Source organism: Triticum aestivum, chromosome 7D (genome assembly GCF_018294505.1).
Source record: "Triticum aestivum cultivar Chinese Spring chromosome 7D, IWGSC CS RefSeq v2.1, whole genome shotgun sequence".
Lineage (NCBI taxonomy): Eukaryota > Viridiplantae > Streptophyta > Magnoliopsida > Poales > Poaceae > Triticum > Triticum aestivum.
The window spans coordinates 42,782,392-42,790,467 of NC_057814.1; the positions used below are offsets into that span (position 1 = coordinate 42,782,392).

The window sequence follows — 8,076 nt, forward strand, 5'->3', positions numbered from 1 at the left end:
ACCGGGACTAAAGGGTGCGATGCCCATTAGTACCGGTTCGTGGCACCAACCAGTACTAAAGGTTAGACCTTTAGTCCCGGTTCGAGCCACCAACCGGTACTAATGGGGTTTGAGGCATTAGTACCGGTTCATGGCACGAACCGGTACTAAAGGTCCCACTTTCAAACACTACCCCCTGGATCGCCTTTTCAGTTTTGTAAAAAGCAAAAGAAAATGATAAAAACTTCAAAAATTAAAATCCTTCCAGATGTAGTTATGTTACTACATGTACTAGTTAGGAAAAATTAAAAACTTAAATTTGGACATGTTTTGCAAAAAGTGTAGGGAAAATGTAAAACGGCTATAACTTTTGCATACGATGTCAGAAAAAAAACGTATAATATATCAAAATGTTCAACACGAAAATCCCCATCCGATTTTGACCGCCTACGGCCTGTTTGCAAATTTTTAGAATCCTCAAATTCTAAAAGGGAAAAAAGTTATGCTCAATTTTTTTTAATTTTTGTTAAATCTGGTCAAACTATGGTCAAACTACTTATTCAAGAAGTATTAGTGTTACTAAATAATTATTCAAGAATATTAGTGTTACTAACTAATTATTTTAGTTTTTTTGAATTTTGGTCAAATCTGGTCAAACTGTGGTCAAACTGTGGTCAAACTGTGATCAAACAATGGTCAAACTAATTATTAAAGAAATATTAGTGTTACTAAATAATTATTTCAGTTTTTTTGAATTTTGGTCAAACTCTGGTCAAACAGTGGTCAAACTATGGTCAAACTACTTATTCAAGAAATATTAGTGTTACTAAATAATTATTGTTTTTTAGAACAATAGTTTCAAACTCAAACAGTGAAATGTGTGACTTCATGCTCAAGCTAAATTCCTGAGGGTTAATAGGATTGACATCTTACTATTGTCAGAAAAACAACAAGTGCAGACTTGGAAACGAGGGAGAACAGAACCCGGAAGTTAAGCGTGCTCAGGCTGGAGTAGTGAGAGGATGGGTGACCGTCCGGGAAGTTAGATGATTTGGAATGATGAGGGGTGATTAGAGATTAGAGGTTAAATTGAGCAGTGATGAGGGGTGATTAGAGATTAGAGGTTAAAATAATTCAGAAATTTGAAAATAAAAAAATTCAAAAACAAATCATAAAATTTCCCTTAGTACCGGTTGGTGTTACCAACCGGGACTAAAGGTGGACCTCCAGGCAGCGGCCACGTGGAGGGCCTTTAGTCCCGGTTCGTGTAAGAACCGGGACTAAAGGGGGAGGCTTTAGTAACGACCCTTTAGTCCCGGTTCCAGAACCGGGACTAAAGGCCCTTATGAACCGGGACTAAAGGCCCTTTTTCTACTAGTGCATCTTGCCATCTACATGTTAGTTGGCTAGTCCTTGGTCTATGATAATACATCAGTGCGCTAAATTGAACTTTCATGGCTAACCGGTCATCATTGTACTTGATATTAGATCAATTCGTGGAATTAGTTAAGCCCAACAACGACTAGGTCATGTGTGAGGTTGACTACCATTAAGACGTCGCACTAAGTAAAGATAAGTCACCCACCTATCACCAATCAACGTCTGTCGAAAGGCAATTCCGTGGAACACTAGAACATCCACGTGTAATAAATATTTTCCGTAGAATCGCAATATTATGTGGAACACTAGATAAAACATCCACAAATAAATACTGCCTCCGTACCGGTGCATTAGGCCATTCCGAGTACTTCAAGGTGTATAGGTGCTAAGGTTGCCACATAGGCAAAAAAAATGATGTGACAAAGCAATTATAGAAGAGAGAAAGCATTTATGGTGACCCCAAGAAGAAACGATGCTAAGCAGGTGGACCTATGTGAAATGTCTACCAACCAATGCATGAAGTAGTTTAATTGTTAAAAAATTCAATAAGGTAAGCTTAGCTACAAAAGCTAAGCACCAATGCACTATGGAGATTAGTTGCTAAGGTTTTTAATGCATTTAGCACCTCACCTAAGTATCAATGCATTGAAAGAGGCCCTAGGCATCTTAGATGGTGCACTGCGACGAAGGAGAGAAAAAGAGAAAATAGATGTTTATTAGCTAATTAATACCATGACATGCATAGAACTAACTATTGCATGTCATGCTCGGTAGTCGCAAGTCATTGAAAGCACACATGTTCAACATCTCCTATTGGCCCTTTTCCTTTTTCGTCACAAGAAACAAGAAACGAGGTGGGTAGTTAATGCAGCGCGCCTAAGTGTTTTGAGATTATTTGGTTTTCGTAATGTGACTAATGCACCTGTACGGAGGAAGTACATTGTTTCTGTCGAAAGGCGATGTTCGATGGAATACAAGGCAATTCTTTCACACATGTTGGTTGCCCTTCAATGTGTGGGGTATCCATAGACATGATTGGTACTAGTGTTCTATATCGGTGGGTATTCTTGGAATAATATTCCACTATATAGAGATAATGCTTAGTTTTTGTATTTTATTCGCTTGCAATATTATCATAAAAGATCAGCACATTTATGCTAATTGTATATGACATAATTACCTGTTTTGGAAAACTGAAACCACCAGACCATGGGGTTTTGTCTTGGCAAATAACAGTGATGATGGTCTGCACAAATTTTCAAGAAAGTGTGGGTTAACTATGAGGCCAAGTACCAATCTCTAAAAGGAACCATTAATTTATTTGTGAGACACAATAATTCTCTTGCAAAACGTGTGCATGATTTTCCACCAATCAATCCAAACCAATGAAATTATTTTATAACAAGTAAAAGGTCACTGGCATACTAGTAAATGTACTACTTATCGCTATAAAATCAATGTAAAATAGTACATACTCAACCACGTTTCAAGATACAAATTATTTCAGGCACATATATGTTGCTCAGTCTCCACTGAAGGAGATGCAAGATCCACAAGCCACGAGTTGGCGAAAACTTCGCTTGCTGACATAAGAAAGAGTAGGTCACCTGCAAGGAAAATCATAGAAGAGCTAGCCTAGGGGATACATGGTAGAAGAAGAAAAGAAAACCAAGGTATTGCAATCCGGGAATAGGAGACCCCGGGAAAGACGCAACCATTTATCTGTACAACATCCACCATATCAAGCTATGAGGATGCTCATTTCTTCAATATGGGCTCACTTGGCCCCTCACATATTAATCCTAGACATTGCTAGGCTGTGCTCTAGATCATGGTTGACAAACTATAAGCTAACTCATAGGGAATGTGGCGAGTCTTTAGCCTGCAGCCTTGAAGATCAACATCCGTGTGAGTGTAGAATCTAGCGAAGAAGTTTCCTAAGGGCAAAGATTGATGGGGTTGTTTGGTTCATTTTATTTCTGGGCTGCTGCTCTTCGCATGGTCTTTCGCTGCTACGCAGCCTCTTGTTGACGCATGGTGGTGGGATGGAGAATGATTCAAATGCAACAGGTCCGCCCGGGAGCACATCCGACCGGCAGAAGCATGAGAAAACATGGACCAACTAGGTACATTCATCCATGATATGTATATCAATACCTGGTTAATTAGTCGACAGATGAATGGGCTTTGAATTGAATTGGAAATTAAACTAGAAATTACTCAAGTCATCAAATAATATAGTGCATTGGATTGGGTTCAGTCTTGTGTATCAACATAGACGCGATATCAATATCTTAACTAGTTTGGTGAAACGCTACATTAAGGTACCAAAGACACCAAGAAAAGACTCACTATTCAGTGGCACCAAAATCTAGAAAATCAATCACTAGTTTGGTTCCTCTGCTAGCTAACTTTAGAGCAAGAGGGGAATAATTGACCAACTCTTCAGTGCGAGATCACATCAGGCTGGTGTCGGATACCCGTACAGAAATTGTCAAAGAGAAACAAGTTGTCTTGAAAGAAGAAAGTCGTACCGGAGGCCAGCATGGGTATGTCTAAAGCTCAGTCGGCTGATAATCAACCAATTCTTAACCAACATAGTGGCCATTGGATGTGCTTTATTCATACCGTGTGCTTTGTGTTTGCCATTTGTGGTTGACCAAACCCTAGTTATGTGCACCACGAACTCTAATCCACCCTCGTTAACACCATACCACAAATATCATACTACATCATATCACAAATCTTAGCAAAAGGAATAAGCATGTGCATTCCAGGACGTGAAGTATCACTCACTTGAGCTTCTCATCCTCCTCAACCTTTCTAATGTCCTCTTTAACTTCCTCTGCTGACAGCAACCCGACCCTCCTTGTGTCTTTCAGAGCTCCTTCCTTTCTAACCTTCCTTGGAGGAGAAGTGTCCCTCTCCTTACGAGGTGGAGATAAATCATCTCATGCAGACTTCCAACCCTTCCTTGGTGGAGAGATATACACCCCCACCCCCGCCCCAGTTCTGTCCCAAATTTTTCATCTCGCAAGTGACTCGTCGTTCAGCTGTGCCAAGTCCTGACGCTTCCGTCTTCATGGGGGAGAGATGTCTTAGGGGTCCTCCGAGTCATGCCTGATGCGCCTCCGAGCGGTTCGGTGGTTCTAAGGCTCCTCCGAGTCATGCCTCACACGCCTCCATGGTGGCGAGATGTCCTGGGATTCCTGGAAATCATGGCGAGCTCATCTCCTTGGAGGAGAGGGATCGTATTGCTACCTAGACTTCAGTGGTGGTGATAGATCACCTTCATCTCATGTACCCTTGCCCTCCGATGAGTGTGTGTCATGCCGTCTTTTCCTCTGCCTCGGCGGTGAAATGTCACTCCCTGCAGCACCTACACGCTTAGGAGATGGCGTGTCGTGCCACTGTCTTCGCCGCGGGGGAGAGAGATCCTCCTTTCTCCCGGAGCCGCCTTCCCTCTCCGACGACATGGGGTGTCATTCCTCCGCGGCGGAGCGAATCACTGCGTGTAGGCTCCAGGACAAGTAGAGTGGTCCAACCGCTATCGTTGCCAGCGATGGAGTTGTATGTCCATGCGCGCATCCGCTTCTCCTCGATGTCCTCGTCCACCTGGGGCTTCTCATCCCGTGCGACAATCCACCACATGCCCGATTCTAGACAAACCTCACCGCAAATCTGGCAAAATCCTCACGAATCAGACTTCTGCCACACACGGTCCACGCCGACGATTAGCACCCCTTGGAGGACGGCTTGGGGTTCTTGTTCTTCTTCTAGTCGACGGTAGCGGCGGGGTCTGACTGGTACCGTTTCAGTTAGTCCTTCAAGCCTCGTTTGATTGAAGGGGTTTGGGGAGGTTTACATCGGATTATCCTCGCGAGGCTTAGAATCCTCGTGAATCCTTGAGTAATCATTTGGTAGTCGGGGTTTGGAAGAGGGCACTCCCTGTGATCCCTGAAATCCCCCCTGATTTGGGTGGTTTTTATAAGCCCCGACGGGGACCTTGTGGAATGAAGGGGAAAAGAGGAGACGAACAGAAAAAGAGGATGGGAGGAGGCCGCACGCAGCCGGCGCCTCCATGATGCATGTGTCCCTTCTCCGGCTGAGAAGCCGGTCCTTCTCGCCATAGGTACGTCTCCTCCGCCCCTTCCCCTATATTCCCCTCACCTAGGGTTTCTCACCTTCACCCACCATGGTCCAGACCTCCGTTCACCCCGTCCTCCCCAACGAGTTTGCCAAGCGCGCCATCTCCTACCCCTAGCTCCATATGGCCCGTATTCTCCGAGCTTGCTTGAGTCGCCGTCCTCCTAGACGCCCCATCTCCACCGTAGCATCTCCTGATCTGAGTATTTTCATAGTTTGTATCTTTCTATCAGTCTGCAACTCTGCATATAGCTTCTTCAAAATGTTAGAATGCTATACATGGTTGCGCCCTTGAATTGAGACCTCAAGAGTATGATTATTTTCTAAATGAGAATCCATCATGTTCTCTCAGAAGTGCTAGTTTAGATGCTCTATCTTATAGTAGCACGAGTTGCTTCTGGCACTACTGGTCTGTTGGCTTCGTAAATTTTTGGGGGTGTGGACATACTATTGTTGTGAATGATGAAGACGTTGGTGCATCTGTGTATAATTTTATTTAGTATCAGCATCCATGTATATTAGTATGTGGTAATTCATTGAGCGAACTGCAGTACTAGAACGTAGGTTGGCATATTTAAGTTCAGTTGCATCAAATAATCCGATTCCGGTGCTCCACCATCCTACAACACATTGAACTTTTTTGTATGGGGGCATGTTTCTTTTGAAGATGATCTGAGTTCCAGATATACCTGGATGATTGTTGCATATATAACATGCAAAGAAACTATTGGTATGAAATTCGATAGACTTGTGATGAGTTATCTAGTAGCAACCATGAGCAGCGTTTTTTGGGTGTTTATCGGTTTTTAAAATTGGAATTCTGAAGCAAGCAAATTGATTGTAGCGATGATAGATAGGTTAGCTAGTATGTGGACACTAAAGTATCGAGAGCTAGCCGACCCTAGGCTGTAGCAGCAGCATCAAAAATCTGTAGATATTGTATTGGCAATATTCTGCCAAGCTTAGAATAAATATATTAGCCCAAGCTTGGTGTATATTCATTTTTATTTGCATTCATTTATGTTTATACCTAGGATCAGATGCTCGTTCAATTGCACATGTTTGGCTGGATGAATCGTGCTTATAAACATTCTTTATACCTTGTATAGCCTGTCTGTCAGTCGATTGATTAGGTGGACGTTTGTTTCTAGTCTGAATGATTTTGTGTCATCTTACATGCCTGTTCTGAGTTTTCATTTGCCTGAATCTTAATCAGTTCACGGGTAAGATCTTAGACATTTTGTTTCTGGTTTTTTATCCTATTCCAAGTTGGCATGTATTACTTTGTTGGACAAGACATGAAGATTCAGTCTTCTGGTCATCTTTTTTCAGCAGTTTGTCATGGTTTTGTAAACTTTTTTGGGATTTTGTCAGCACTTGTTGTTAGGAACACACATTACTACTACCTTATTGTGGAGATTTCTAACTGTTTACCGATAAGATTGTAGTTCTCATACGATTCTGTTGCTGCTATTGGGTGATCCTTCATATTGTGGTTGTATGTGTTTTCTGGTTTATAAAGGTCATACTGATTATTTTGGTGGATCCCCCCTAGTTAGTTTATTTTTTCAGGTTGCATCCTCCATTAAGATTTGATAAGTAGCCGCCTCCTGTCTTCTAGGAAAATACTCGGACGATTCTTTTCTCCATTCACTTGAGAAAGGCAGCATTAATACTAACCTATTGATATGATCTTGACTTTGTGCAGTGAAATGGCGGACATTTAGCTCATGGCACATGCCTTGCCGAGCTCCCCGACAGATAGTGCCTGAATTGCAAGCAAGATAGAGGCTTTGTCTGCTACCTTGTGGTGGACGATATTGTCTCCTCGGCAAGGATAAAGTGCTCCCACGATGATGAGCTTGACGATCATCACAGTGCTGCTACAGTTCTGTAGCAACATGATTAGTTTTGTGTGTCAATTCTACTCGTAGCAAGTTTTTTATGCTATGATGTTGTTTTGCTTTTAAAGATTGGATTTTTGCATGTTTGGCACCATCTTTTATCAATATGCAAACCCTGCCTACCAAACAACACTTCTATACAAAGAAGATAGTGGATAGAGCGGGGGGGGGGGGGGGGCCAAGAGGATTTGATGGGATTGGGTGGAAGAGGGGGATTCACCAAATCCCTTGGAATCCCCACCCCCGTTGGGGCCGGAAATACCCCTTGAACAAACAAGGACTCATAGACACCGTGGCCCTGATATGGAAGCGGACAGAGGCAACTGCTTGGTTTAGCTACGGAGGGGGGAGGGGGAGCGGTCGCTGGCGGCTAGGGTTCAGCTACAGCGAGCACTACTGGGGTGGACGTGACGGGACTGTCCGAGCTGTGGGATCGGTTGGGAGGGGTGAGAGGGATCTTGATGAGCCTATGGACGGTCCAGATGGCTCGTCAAACTAGTACACACATGTGGTCCAAATGGATTAGTTGTTTCATTGTCAACAAAGAATCGAAACCCGCACCAAATGAATCTGTGCGAAATGAATTTTCCACTAGCTAGCGTGAATTTGTGTAGGAGTCCAAATCGTTGTGCTCAGTGAGTTTGTGTAGGTGTCCAAGTCCTAGTGC

At 43.1% G+C, this 8,076-nt stretch overlaps 1 pseudogene; it reads right to left on the reverse strand.

Annotated features, from left to right (window-relative positions):
• Positions 1 to 4,151: 4,151 nt before the first annotated feature.
• On the reverse strand, positions 4,152 to 5,489 carry LOC123170727 (BUD13 homolog; annotated as a pseudogene).
• Positions 5,490 to 8,076: the final 2,587 nt, after the last annotated feature.